We start from the raw sequence: 13,297 nt of genomic DNA, 5'->3' as shown, positions 1-13,297 counted from the left end.
AGTCTGGCGGTCGGATAGACAAACGCCAGAAGGGGACGCACGTGCATGAGACACACCCCTTCCAACAGAGCCACCCCCCTGTTGGTGCCCGGATCCCCCTGCACCCCCCCTAACCCTGCCCGTATCCCTGAAGCGGACAGGGTTTCCATCCCCCACCGCCAAAAAACTGGGACGTGCTTACATCCCAGTCAGATAAAGCACCTCTCTGCCAGCGATCGCCAGCAGGGGCATTCTGTCAATCCCCAGTGCTGAATAAGAGGCACTCCATCTGTATTCACCTGCTAACCTCGCCGAAAACAATCCATCCTCGCTAAAGAAACCCCCCATGCTGGCGGCATTGAATACCACCCAACGGCTATATGTTCTGCCATTATTTTGATCTAAACAGTAATAATAATTAATAAATAAATATTATACATGATGTTTGCTTGGAGGAACCAATGTAAAAGGCCAGAGCACATAAAACATGTATTTTAATTTGTAGCTATTCCATCTACTTGCCTCTCTAAATAAATACCTTAATATCTAGAACTTCCGATTGAGCAATTAAAGTCACACTAACTAGTAAGACGTAGGGCCGTACATCTTCATAAATGTTGCTTGGAGCTGGCTAGTTGCTATGGGCACCGGTGAATGAAATCATCTAAACTCTACTTTTGGAGGCAGTTAAAATAATTTTTATTATATATAAATAGAGGATAGATAGATCGATAGATATAGATAGAAAGATATAGAGTTATAGAGAAGAAAGGGTTTCAGAGGGCGCTAGAAGAATAGAATACCACTGAATTCAAGCGATATTTAATACATAAAATTAGTAAAAAATTAACATAAAAGTTGCCCTTCGGGCAAGAAAGTACAATTTACATATACATCTTTATACGATACAGTTCGCATATACATCTTAGATGGATTGACAATAAGCGTTAATCAGTTGATGCAGAGAGCCCCCTTTAAGGGATGTTTGGCTATGGCGCCCATACAGTAATGTATACTGTTGTTATGCCTAAAGGGTGTATTCGGTTATGCCAGTTGATGCATCTTTGTGGGTCTCGATATGATGACCTTTGATACAGTTTTACCTGCAAAACTTAACTGGAGTCCAGTGCTGGTTTCATCCATTGGGAGGATTATTTCTTGGATGTAAAAGTTTCTATTGTAATATATCCGGCCATGGACATTTCTACATTTGAAAGTCGTGTAGTAGATAAATAAGCATGGGCACTCAGAGATTCTACATGCAGGTGTAAATAGGGACCAGCTTTAAAGGTCAGGTCAACATTTCGGGGACTGAACCCCGTCGTCAATACATGTATAGCAGTAAATATACATATCCTGACGACGGGGTTCAGTCCCCGAAACGTCCTCTATATAGTAGGTTTGCTACAGCCTTGCCTTCAGTGGATGGCACCGGGGCAGGATAACATATGCGGCACAGATAAGTCCTGAGTGACAATTCTCACCCTCTGTCTAAATATATTCTATAATGATGCAGTTAATATCCCGGCGGTCGGGATCCCGGCGTTCAGAATCCCGACGCCGGAATCCCGACCGCTGAAATACCGACATATTCTCCCTCCGTGGGTGTCCACGACACCCCTGGAGGGAGAATAAATTAGTGTGCCGAGCGTAGCGAGGCACCGGGCCCGCTGCGTCCCCCCCTTGTCGGCATTTCGGCTGTCGGGATTCCAGCGTCGGGATTCTGAACGCCGGGATCCCGACCGCCGGGATTCAGTACTGAATCCATTCTATATTATTTTTTTTCCTTTCTTATTTTTCAACAGTCCATATAGATTATGGTGGGGGGGGGGGGGTTCAATCCAGTGTCACGACTGTCGGGCTGTCACCCGGTCCCATTCATGGCCAGATCGACATCAGCTTGGCAGGTGGGATTCCATGTCCCACCTGCCGAATGACAAAAAGGGGCTGTGGTATACGGCCGTAAATAGTCGAACTGCATCGGGAGCTCGACAATTCCCGGATGTTCTCGGCAGAACGGGCCAGACTGCTTGTAAAGTCGGTCTGTCGAGATCCCTGTTCAATGCTGTCGGTGAAGGCAGCCTAGAATAGGGCCCTGCCGCTATTTCCCCCATCGGTAATAGCGTCGGGAGATTGAATACCCCCTAAAATGTCTCCACTGCTACTGCACAGATCACGTTCATCCCCCTGCACTGCGCGGCTCAGCGCTGACCAGCAGCATGAGGGTTGCTGCTAGGACAACAGGAACGGAAAGCGCCTTCGGTTTGCACTAGACATCAGGTACCTAGATGCCTCAGTACACCCACTCCCGCACGGAAGCTGCATCAGACGCCATTCCCTGCTCCGTGCACAGGATATAATGAACAATTACCTCTTACAAGTATTTAAGGTTAAACTTAATAATGTTGCACTGTTTGTACACCTTGATAAAGGGGTTTGTTTTCGTCCGAAACGTCGGTTTCACCTACCACTATAAATATTTTCCAAATCCTGAAGAGTGCCGCTGCTTGTCTATCTCCACGCTGCAGTGCCTGCACTACTGGTCCGTAGGGCACCCAGGTGTATCATTCCAGATAGATACTTGTGTCAGTCCGGCACTCTCCTATCTATCTATCTATCCACACACACACACACACAATAATAATAATAATAATAATAATAATAATAATAATAATCATCACTCTAATGAAAGTATACTTACTCCTGATGACAGAGTAAACACTAATGCGCACTAAGTGGTGTGTGTGCGTGGTGCGCAACCAATCAGCAGCTGACACGGGGTGGTCAAACCCCAAAAGGTTATAGAAATAAAAGTAAAAGATGTGTCAGCGCTGGCTAAACCAAATGAATGGAGCAGACGGTTCTCAAAAATATAACAATTTAATAATATAAAATCATGTAGAATATGAAAGTGTAGCTACTGATGATCCTGGCCGACTGACCCCATCCTTGATGATTTGGTGACTTGTCCGATCCACCCACAGATTTTACCTCGAAATAAAACTGGACTTTTGCATTGGGAAAACAGCACGATCCCTAATTTCATCCAGCAACATCAGAGGCAATCAGCAATAGTGGGAACCGTGAGTCCTTGAAACTATAGGACATCTAAGGACACAATCGACCACCTGTCTGGATCCACCTACCTACCAGACCACCCAGGATGGTAACATATTCGTCAGTCAATTAGTGCCTTTATCTTAAATATCCCGGTGATATTCTTTTAAACAAAGAAAAATTGGACATTTAGTCTAATTGATTCACACCTTTAATTCTCCTTTTTCATATTCTACATGATTTTATATTATTGTATATTATTGTATTATTAAATTGTTATATTTTTGAGAACCGTCTGCTCCATTCATTTGGTTTAGCCAGCGCTGACACATCTTTTACTTTTATTACTAATGCGCACTAACCTGCATGTACACCGTTCTATTATATCAGACTTCAGCCTCACTGTATGTATGTATGTGTAATATATATAGGATGTAAAAGAGAACTCTTTCTCTGCTTTGCTATCCTAATATTGTAAAGAATAACATGAATAAGTTTTGTTTTTTTTTATTTTTTTTCCTCAATAGAGATTACCTATGTTAATGAATAAGAGGAAAAAAGTAAAAGGTGTTTTAGAGGAACTGATCTTGAAGTATGCAAACCAGAGAACCTCCCGGAATGCAGTTCCTCGCTGGCAGAAAAGCTGGGGAAGCCACAGGTGTGGATGTTAGCCAGTTACATAATGGTTGGGTAAATTCCACAAGCTGATAACACAGAAACCAAAACTGTGCCGTGTGATGTGGAGGAAATATAGGGGTTTATTCTAGTTCATTCTTTCTGACAAAATCCTTCTTAGATGGACAAAACCATGTGCACTGCAGGGGGGCAGATGTAACATGTGCAGAGAGAATTAGATTTGGGTGAGTTATTTTGTTTCTGTGCAGGGAAAATACTGACTTCATGATTTTACACTTCAATATAGATCTCACTTTGAAGAAAAACCCCACCCAAATCTAATTCTCTCTGCACAAGGTACATCTGCCCCACCCGCAGTGCACATGGTTTTGTCCATCTAAGAAGGATTTTGTCAGAAAGAATGGACTAGAATAACCCCCATAGAGAGCAATACACTCTAATAAGCACTAGATGAGGATATGGGACATCTAGAGATCATACCCCAGTATATATATATTATTACACAGTATGAACCAAAGAGGTAATGTTGTTTTACAATATGAGGAATGATTTGTTATGGATAACTTTTGACCTTGTGAATCACCTTTCTACTTCTGTAGTGTAATGATGTATGCTAGGATACAGGTCAGCCAACACCTACTTTTTTTACATAGAACATACCAATATCAATATTTGAAGATCAACAATTGCTAGGCCTGACACCAATACGCTTGGCATAGATGGCAGGCACTGGGCATGTTATACTGTGGCATAATAAATTATTCCGATATATCACAGCATAGTTAAAATATGACTGAAACAGTTATTCAAATAGCACTCTAACTAGACTCATAAGGACAGATTCAGTTAACGGCAGAAGCCGCCAGGACTGTTCCTGGGCCTAGCACCTGATTATCCAACAGGTTTTGTAGGAAATCTGAGTGGTTTCCTCACAGCCACAGGTGTGGGAGAAAATGAAGGAGGAGCTGTTGCAGGTCATGTTCTGCTACAGATGACAATTTCCTGACCGGCAGGTCTTTGCGCCTCTCTAGACTTGTGTCCGCCGGAAACCGAGACACAACATAGGCTTTAAACTGAGGATCAAGCACGGTGGCCAAAATTTATTCCTCCGACTTTTAGACTCGTATTGTGGCAAAGCATATGAATGGCTTCATCCACAAGACCTACATGCTTTGCGAATTCACCACGCTTTATCTCCTTCTTCACTTTCTCCAGCTGCTTCTGCAACAGCCTGATCAGGGGAATGACTTGACTCAAGCTGGTAGTGTCAGAACTGACTTCACGTGGCACGTTCAAACAGCTGGAGAACCCTGCACAACATGAAAATCAGTCTTCACTGTGCTTGGGTCAGTACATCCCCCTCCTTTGCCTATGTCATAGGTGGCTGTGTAGGCTTGAATAGCCTTTTGCTGCTCCTCCATCCTCTGCAGAATATAGAGGGTGGAGTTCCAGCGCATCACAACCTCTTGTTTGAGGTGATGGCAGGGCAGGTTCAGGACTGTTTTCTGGCGCTACAGTCTTCCTCAGGCAGTGTCAGAATGGTAAAATTTTGCGGCCCACCGTAAGCATCTCCTGCACTCTCCTGTCACTTCTGAAATGCTGCACCACCAAATTTATTGTGTGAGCAAAACATGGCACATATGGAAATTGCCCATATGTAATGCTCGCACAATGTTACTGGCATTGTCCGACACCACAAATCCCCTGGAGAGTCTAAGTGGGGTAAGCCACTGGGAGATGCTTTCCCTTAGTTTCTCTAAGAGGTTGTCGGCGTTGTGCCCCTTACTGAAACTGGTGATACACAGCTTAGCCTGCCTTGGAAGGAGTTGCCGTTTCAGAGATACTGCTGCAGAAGGAGATGCATCTACCCAGTCAGTCATATAGTCCTTAGTTTGCCCTGAACCACTTTTCCACATGTCCGTGGTTAAGTGGACAGTGGGTACAACTGCATTTTTCAGGGCACTGAGGACATTTTTTCAGACATCTCTGTACATCCCGGTTATCGCCTGCCTAGTGAAGTGGAATCTAGCCAGGATTTGGTACCGGGTACACAATACCTCCATCAATCGTCTAAATCCCACTCCACTGATGGCAGACATTGGATGCACGTCTAACACCAACATAGCTGTCATGGCCGCAGTTATCCACTTTGCAATAGAATGACTGCTGTTGTACTGCGTCCTCATCGCAAATTAGTTTTGGACCGTCAAATGCTTAGTGAAAGACATAACTGTGTTCCCCTCTGGGATGATGAACGACTCCCAGCAGCAGCAGTAGTAGGCATAGCACTGCAGGATCCTCCGGAGGAATTCCGGATAGAAGAGGAGTCAGTCATGTGGGTGACATGGCCTGCAGGACTACCTGGATCGAGAAGGAAATTGACGAGGAGTGACTTGCTGGTGTCGTTTTCATGGAAAAACAGGATCAAGGGATTTAGGTGTCCCTGGACTGCTTACGGTTCTAACCACAGTTTCTGAAGTAAACAGTGACTTATGAATGAACTTCAGGCGACACGTAAGTGAGGATGTCCCTAGGTGGCCAATGATCTTACCCCTACTTATTGCAGCGTTACATAAGCTACATATGGCGAAACAATTGTTTTCTGGATCTGGATAAAAATAATTACAGACCGAAGAGGTTGATTTTTTTTTGGCATGGCGACGGCCTTTTGTATCCCACGGATGCCTCATTTATGCAAACCCCGGTGCCTCATTTAAGCACACCACATCAACATCAGCAGCATCCTCCTTGTCAACTTCCTGCTCGGCGCCAGCTACATCAATATCCTCCTCCTGGTGTACAACATCGACACCTTAAATATCAAAATCAGGAAATGTACTGTGGGTGATACTTCAGCATATGCAGAGGGAGTGCTGCAAATGGTGGAAGGTGCCAACTTCTTCCCGTACAGTGATGGGAAGGTCAGGCATCGCAACCACAAAAACCCTAGGATTCTCCTTGGCAATTTGTGAAACCAGGTCTTTAAAAAGGCACAGTTGTTTGCTGTGTTTTTTATGACAGCTTAACTCTCTTAAAATTTCTAGTGTGGGGAGGAGGAGGAGGACTTCAATCGTTGTGTGAAGCTGAACTACTAGTCATGACCATAGGCCAGGGCCATTCCGTCTCATAAATGGCATATTAGCAAGCTTACTTTTTTTCTCCAACAATTTACTTTTTTTTTCTTTAGTGAACTTTGGCATTTTGGATTTTACATGCCCTCTATGATGACATTAGGCCATTGGCAGATGATGTTGATGGCATTTCATGTTAGACTAGTGGCAGTAGCTTCAGCACTAAGAGAAAGTGGTTCTTGTACGATTTTAACCTCCAAATTTTTATTCTCAATTAGTTTTATGGAGTTATAATAAAATATATGGCACAGGAGAGTGTACCCCTAAACCACACACACACACACAGTAAAAATTAGACGGAATTTAAATAAATCTATTTTTTTTTTTAGCGTGTACACTGAACTGTCACTGGACTTTGAGATGGAGCAGATCTCATTAGAGCTGCTCCTGGCGATTTTAATGCCAATCACCGCTGCTTGCCATCGGCCAGAAAGGGGCGCACATGCATGAGCCGCTCACGCGACCGCTCTGATGGAGCCCTCACCCCCCCCTGCTGAGAGGCACTACATCTGTATACGGCTGTTGGCTGTACCACTGGACTTTAACATCAGTGCCACTGGACTGGACTTTTGCAGCAGTACCAAATGACTTTAATGTCAGTGTCATTGGACTATACAGCACTATACAGAACTCGCACATCCCTAGTAGGAACACATATAACACAGACAACCTTGGATGTGTATAAGAGTTGCCTGTTCATAGTACTCGCTCTGGGATATCTGTAAAATACACCATTACAAAACTGATCGTTTAGGCCCAGTCTACAATACAGTGTGAATAAGTAACAGGTGACCCAACTGTACTTGTCTACAGTAAAGTAATGTTACTACAAAAGAAAGGAGAGGCCTGCTACAGATAACCGAGGCTTGTTTTTGTGTTGCATTATAGATATAGGTCTTTAAAAATTATTATGTATTTTAGGAGTGCAGGGTAATCAAAAATAGGATACACAGGATGTTATTACGATGCCATTAAACCTTATACCTATCATCTAAATGAACATTAGACACAAGGGAGTGTTTGTGTGAAAGATTATGGGGGAGAGGGGTGTGTGGGGGCACATTTGGGTCAAAGTGATATTTTGCTCTCTAGTAAAGGATGTGCATTTTTCAAATGAAAATTGGAATGAAATTCAATCCAAGATATAAGTGGTGGGATTTATTCAGAGCAGCAACAAAAAGGAAGTGTACAGAGGCCCTAAGTGAGCGAGAGGCATTCAAAGAATTCCAACCGCATTCCTTTTACAAGCCGATTAGCTTCTACTTATAACACTTTACTGATCCAACGTATCAAATTCACTTCTTACCACAAGACGTGCAGTGTCTGCTCTGCACAGAACTAACAGGCCATTCACTCTCAATGCCCAGCTCTGTTTATAGCGCACACAAATGAAAGGCCCGACATACTTAAGATTTCCTCTGCTAATTTATTTTCTCTCCATGAGAAAAGGAGTTGGCGGGAGGCCGCTTCTCACACCCCTCTTCTTCTTAAAGCTTATTAATGCCTGACCACACACAGTATGATCCTGCCAATAAGATCCACATGGAAGGGCATGAAGTGGATGGCAGTCATTTGATGCCAGGCCAAGCAGATGGATCTCTTTCTGCATCCTTGGGACCAGATATTGCCAAATTCAATTAGTACTGCATGATAGTCCATGTTTTGTAAATACATACACACACACACACACACACACACACACTCTCTCATCATCCTCATCATCATCATCATCATCATCATCATCGGAATTGTGGTTATATGGATGAAGGAAAATCAAATGGTTTTGCTTTTGTATTATAAAGTGATGTTTACAAACATGCATTTAAAGTAAAATATTTGACCATTATTGGTTCAACCATTTCATACATATTCATCCATACTATACTCTACAGTGAGAGTTTCAATATCTCACAGATTAAGGACCTAGTCTTTCATTTTCTTCGTAAGGTAATACGATCATTACAGGGGTCCTCAAACTATTTTGCTATGGGACCCCATCAGACAACAAAAATAATTACGGGACCCCAGCAAGTTACTGGAGAAGGTCATCACATCACATGTCTAGTCAGCAAACAGCACATACATGGCAGCATTGTGGAGGCACAAAATGATGGGAGGAGTCTGAAATAACAGATTCATCAGACTCCTTGAATCATTGACTGGTATAAGAAAAGTCATCAGCCTGATGGTCAGCAACATGGAGTCGCGACCCCAAGGTGAGACGAGACGGTCGGGACCCACTTTGGGGTCAGGAGGACCCACAGTTTGAGAACCACTGGATTACTATATTCAGAGGTCCTGTGCTGTCCCTGAACCTAGTACCTTTTTTTGGGTGGCACTGAATGGCCAATCATTTATATGTTCATCATATTTAAGTAAGCCGCCCAGTGTGTATGCCCCAGCGATAAGCGGTGAGTGCTCCCGCATCATCGCCAGCAAAGCCGTTCATCTGCTGGTTACACCAGCAGATGAGCGGCTTTCAGGACGGCTTTGCATAGCTCTGCGCTATGCAAAGCCCCCCTCCGTCGGCGCCGGGCAAGGGGAAAGTGCATACACACTGAGCGGCTTTCCCCGCAACGATGATAGTGATCATCGCTGTCCATACACGTTGGGCATAGTCGCACAGTGTGTATGGACCGTAAGCGATTTTGTCTAAGCAATGATAGTCTATGATCTAGTCAAAAATTGCCTTGCCTGCACAGTCAATCTATGTTAAGTAACCTCTGCTAGACAATATTGACTAAGCAGGAGAAAAAAAAAGGTAGATTTTGGCTAACCTTCTAGGAGATTTTGACTATCTAGTCAAAATCTCCTGTTAAAAGTTCTCCGTGTGTACAGCCCTTAAGGGGTCAGCACCAGTGGGATTGCTCTCTACACTTCCTAATGACTATTTACATATGCGGTTTACATTGCAGTCACTATGACTTGGGTTGTTACAGTCTGTAAATGTACATTGATGCGTGTACTTGCAGATGCAGTGCAAGAGAGAAAGGGGGCAGAAAAGTAAATCCATGTCAGCAAAAACATTTATTAGTTATTTATATAGCGCACACATATTCCGCAGCGCTTTACAGAGAGTATTTGAACATTTAGATCAGTCCCTGCCCCAATGGAGCTTACAATCTATACTTCCTACCATACAGTGTTCCCGCTAGGCTGTTTTAGCGGGGCGCTGCGCCCTGCCCGTTTTTTAAAGGGCAAAATGCGCCCTGCCCCTCTAGCAGCGCCCCGCTAAAACAGACTGGTGCCTGCCCGACTCCTTGCATGGGGAAGCCCAGCGCCGCCTTAGAAGGCGATGCCCGGCGCTTCCCCGGCATCAAGGCACCTTCCCCCAGCATCTTCAGCACGGCCGGGCCCGCCCACTTTAGTGACGCCGCCGGCCCGGGACCGCCCACAAGTGTGCCGTCGGCTGCCCTGCCCCCCCCCGGCGCCCTGCCCGGCACAATTTCTAGAGGGAACACTACATGTACACACACACATACATTCTAGGCTTAATTTTTGTTGGGAGCCAATTAACCTATCAGTATATTTTGGGATTGTGGGAGGAAACCAGAGTACCCGGAATAAACCCACACAAGCATGGGGAGAATATACTGACTCCACACAGTTAGGGCCATGGTGGGAATTGAACCCATGACCTCAGCGCTGTGAGGCAGTTAATGCTAACCATTACATCGGCGGTACTGGCCCACATCTGTCACTACTATGTACTCTTGATATTAGCAGAGCACAATCTATGTGCATCAGGACTTCATGATGGTAGTCCAGAACCTGTTACTGGGTTCCACCAATTTTCACATATGCAATAAATTAAATGCTGTTGGTATGCAGAATAATGGCCCAATGCAATTTTGGGAAGGCCATTGAAAAATGGTCACTGGCCTTACATGATACGACTACTTTAGCTTTTGAGTACTTTTATTTTTGATTAACAATATTTCCCTAACAAAGCCTGTGAATATATTTTTATAAATCTAAGCAAGTCAAATATCTATTTGCTTGTAAGCCCCCCTGTGGCAGTTACCCTTCCTTAGCTGACCAACGTTCGTATACTAGTACCCAATATGAGATCAAACAGAACAGTGTGACAAGGTCCTTGCACGCAAAGGACTAGCATACCAAAATATCTACACAGACATTATTATTATTAATACTACCCTACAGTCATTTAGCAGAACACATACTCTTTGAAATGAACGAGGAAGGAAGGACCAGGCATCAGTCTGCTGACTTAGCTGGTTCCATATTGCTTGTAAGAGGTAAAACTATGATTTTAGATGTAAAAAGGAGAAGTGGAGATTGCTAAGAAAATGTAGATACTGTACAGAGCTTTAAACATGGCCCAATTTTAGGAAAACATCTGTGTGATATATCTATAATGGACAAAAAGGGACAGGTTAAAGAATGTACATACGTACGTAGTGCTCCCCACATGCCTGCATTCATAGGCCATGACCATGTGGTACACCTACATTGCTCACTACATGTGATCGCATCACTGGACATATTTGCAGGGGGAGTGATTGGAGAGGAAATCATCTCCAAGCACCAGCTTTCATAGTCTGTAAACACTATTTTACTGTTAATGGGATGGGTTTGGGAGTGTGGTGCCCCCTGTGTTGGTAGGGCTGGTCTGCTCCAGGTTAGCACACCCGAACACTTTATTAACACTTATTTTTTCCTATCACATTGTATATATTTTGTATTTTAATCACACCTTCACTTCCCTACATAGCACCTATGTGCTTCTTATTAACCCCTACAAATTTTCATTAGTGTGCTGCCCTGGAGTACTCAGCCTGTGTCGGCATGTTGGGGGGCCCAGACCCATACCCAGTATTAGGGACCCCCAGTGACAGAGATGCATTGACGTACGGCCTGGGGGCTTAGCCCTATATCTGCAGATATACGCAACCAAAATCTCTGTGTTATCTGATTATTATGTAGTAAGGTTTACTCAGTTTGCAATTGGGATACCAAATGTTTTTTCCTAGACAGAATTACCCCTCCCTTTTGGCACCTGAGTGACACACCTCTGATTGAGCAGCTTACCAACAAAAGTGTTGTATAGTCTGTAAACATGCCAGGCTACCTGATCACACTGCACGACCTATGTTGATCCATTGTTAAATAGGGTTGGGATCATTATGGTCGACAGTCATTAGGTCGACAAGGGTCTAGATCAACATGGGCGCTATAGTCTTAATGTATAAATGAATTTACACTTACACAAACATAATATAGGCCCTTATTCTGGTCGGTGCGGATATATCCGCGTGCGTTCGGGCCGCCAATGTTTTGTATCTGCGCATGTGCAAAGGCGTCTCTGCGCATGTGCGAGCGGGGCGTACGGCCAAATCCCGCATGATATGTGAACACTCCAAACAGGGGGTGGAGAGGGGCGTGAAGGGCTATTTGGGCTCATTACCATATGCATACGCCCCGCGTTTCATGGGCGTTCCCATGCAAACGCTGGGCGTACATATGGGAATGCGGCCGTGACGCACGTGTAGGGGGCGGACATATGACATCGCCGGATGTCAGCTGCCCGCCCAGATCCCTGCTTTTGCACGGAAAAATTTCCGTGTGGTCTGAGGTTGCGGGAGCTGGTGGAGCACTTGGTCCTGCATTCGATGGTCTGCGACCATCGAATGATGGGGGAGGTTCCCTTAGATGGAGGAGGCGTATTCCGTGAAAAATACACGTGCGGTCCGTTCGGCCAGCTTCTTACCGCGTACGGACGGAGTTGGCGATCCGTATGGAAGGCGGGGTTTCGCACGCACGGTCCTGGCCGCATAATCGGATCCGGTCGCACAGATCAGAATAAGGGCCATAATTATTATGGTGGAGAGATTTTCCTCCTTTCAGAAGGATTACTGTATCCAAAATCAGAACACAGTCCCTACACCTCCCACTTTCCTTTGTCTCTAAAAAAAGAGAAGTAATCGTGCAACACCTTTTTGACAGGGGGGAACAATTAATTTATACATCAAACTCACAAAGGTAGGTTAAAACAGGCGTATAGTCACCAACGGTGACACAACCGTTGGTGACTATACGCCTGTTTTAACCTACCTTTGTGAGTTTGATGTATAAATAAATTGTCTGTGCTCATCTAACAACCCAGCAACGGTTTATATTTACTTTATTTATTGTTCTTTGTAAATCAAGGTTTAGTTTATATACTAGATACAGGTTGAGTATCCGGTATCCGGATATCCATTATCCGAATTATTCCAAAAACCGTGTTTTTTTTTGGAATACTTCAAATTTTTTTTATTTATACACGGCAACTTCTAGTCCATTCGAATATTATAGTTTATTAGCATATTATAGCACAGATGCTGCAGCCAAAAGACAGCTGCTGTAAATTGCGTCCACCTCTGAATAAGGTCCCACAATAGGTTATTTATTGTGTTTAAATATTAAGCAAAAATTGCATTTGTACTGACCATAATGATTTTTGCTTAATGTATGGACTATGATTTGTGTGT

General features: G+C 44.1%; 1 protein-coding gene across 1 annotated transcript in view; it reads right to left on the bottom strand.

Annotated features, from left to right (window-relative positions):
- LOC146060014 (rho-related GTP-binding protein RhoC) overlaps positions 1 to 13,297 on the bottom strand; it is a 69,416-nt gene that overhangs the window by 12,187 nt on the left and 43,932 nt on the right. The window lies entirely within an intron of this gene.

Source organism: Crinia signifera, chromosome 2, assembly GCF_055691185.1.
Source record: "Crinia signifera chromosome 2, ASM5569118v1, whole genome shotgun sequence".
Taxonomy (NCBI): domain Eukaryota; kingdom Metazoa; phylum Chordata; class Amphibia; order Anura; family Myobatrachidae; genus Crinia; species Crinia signifera.
Note: the sequence above shows the minus strand (reverse complement) of the source record. Positions and strands in the feature narration are given on the sequence as shown.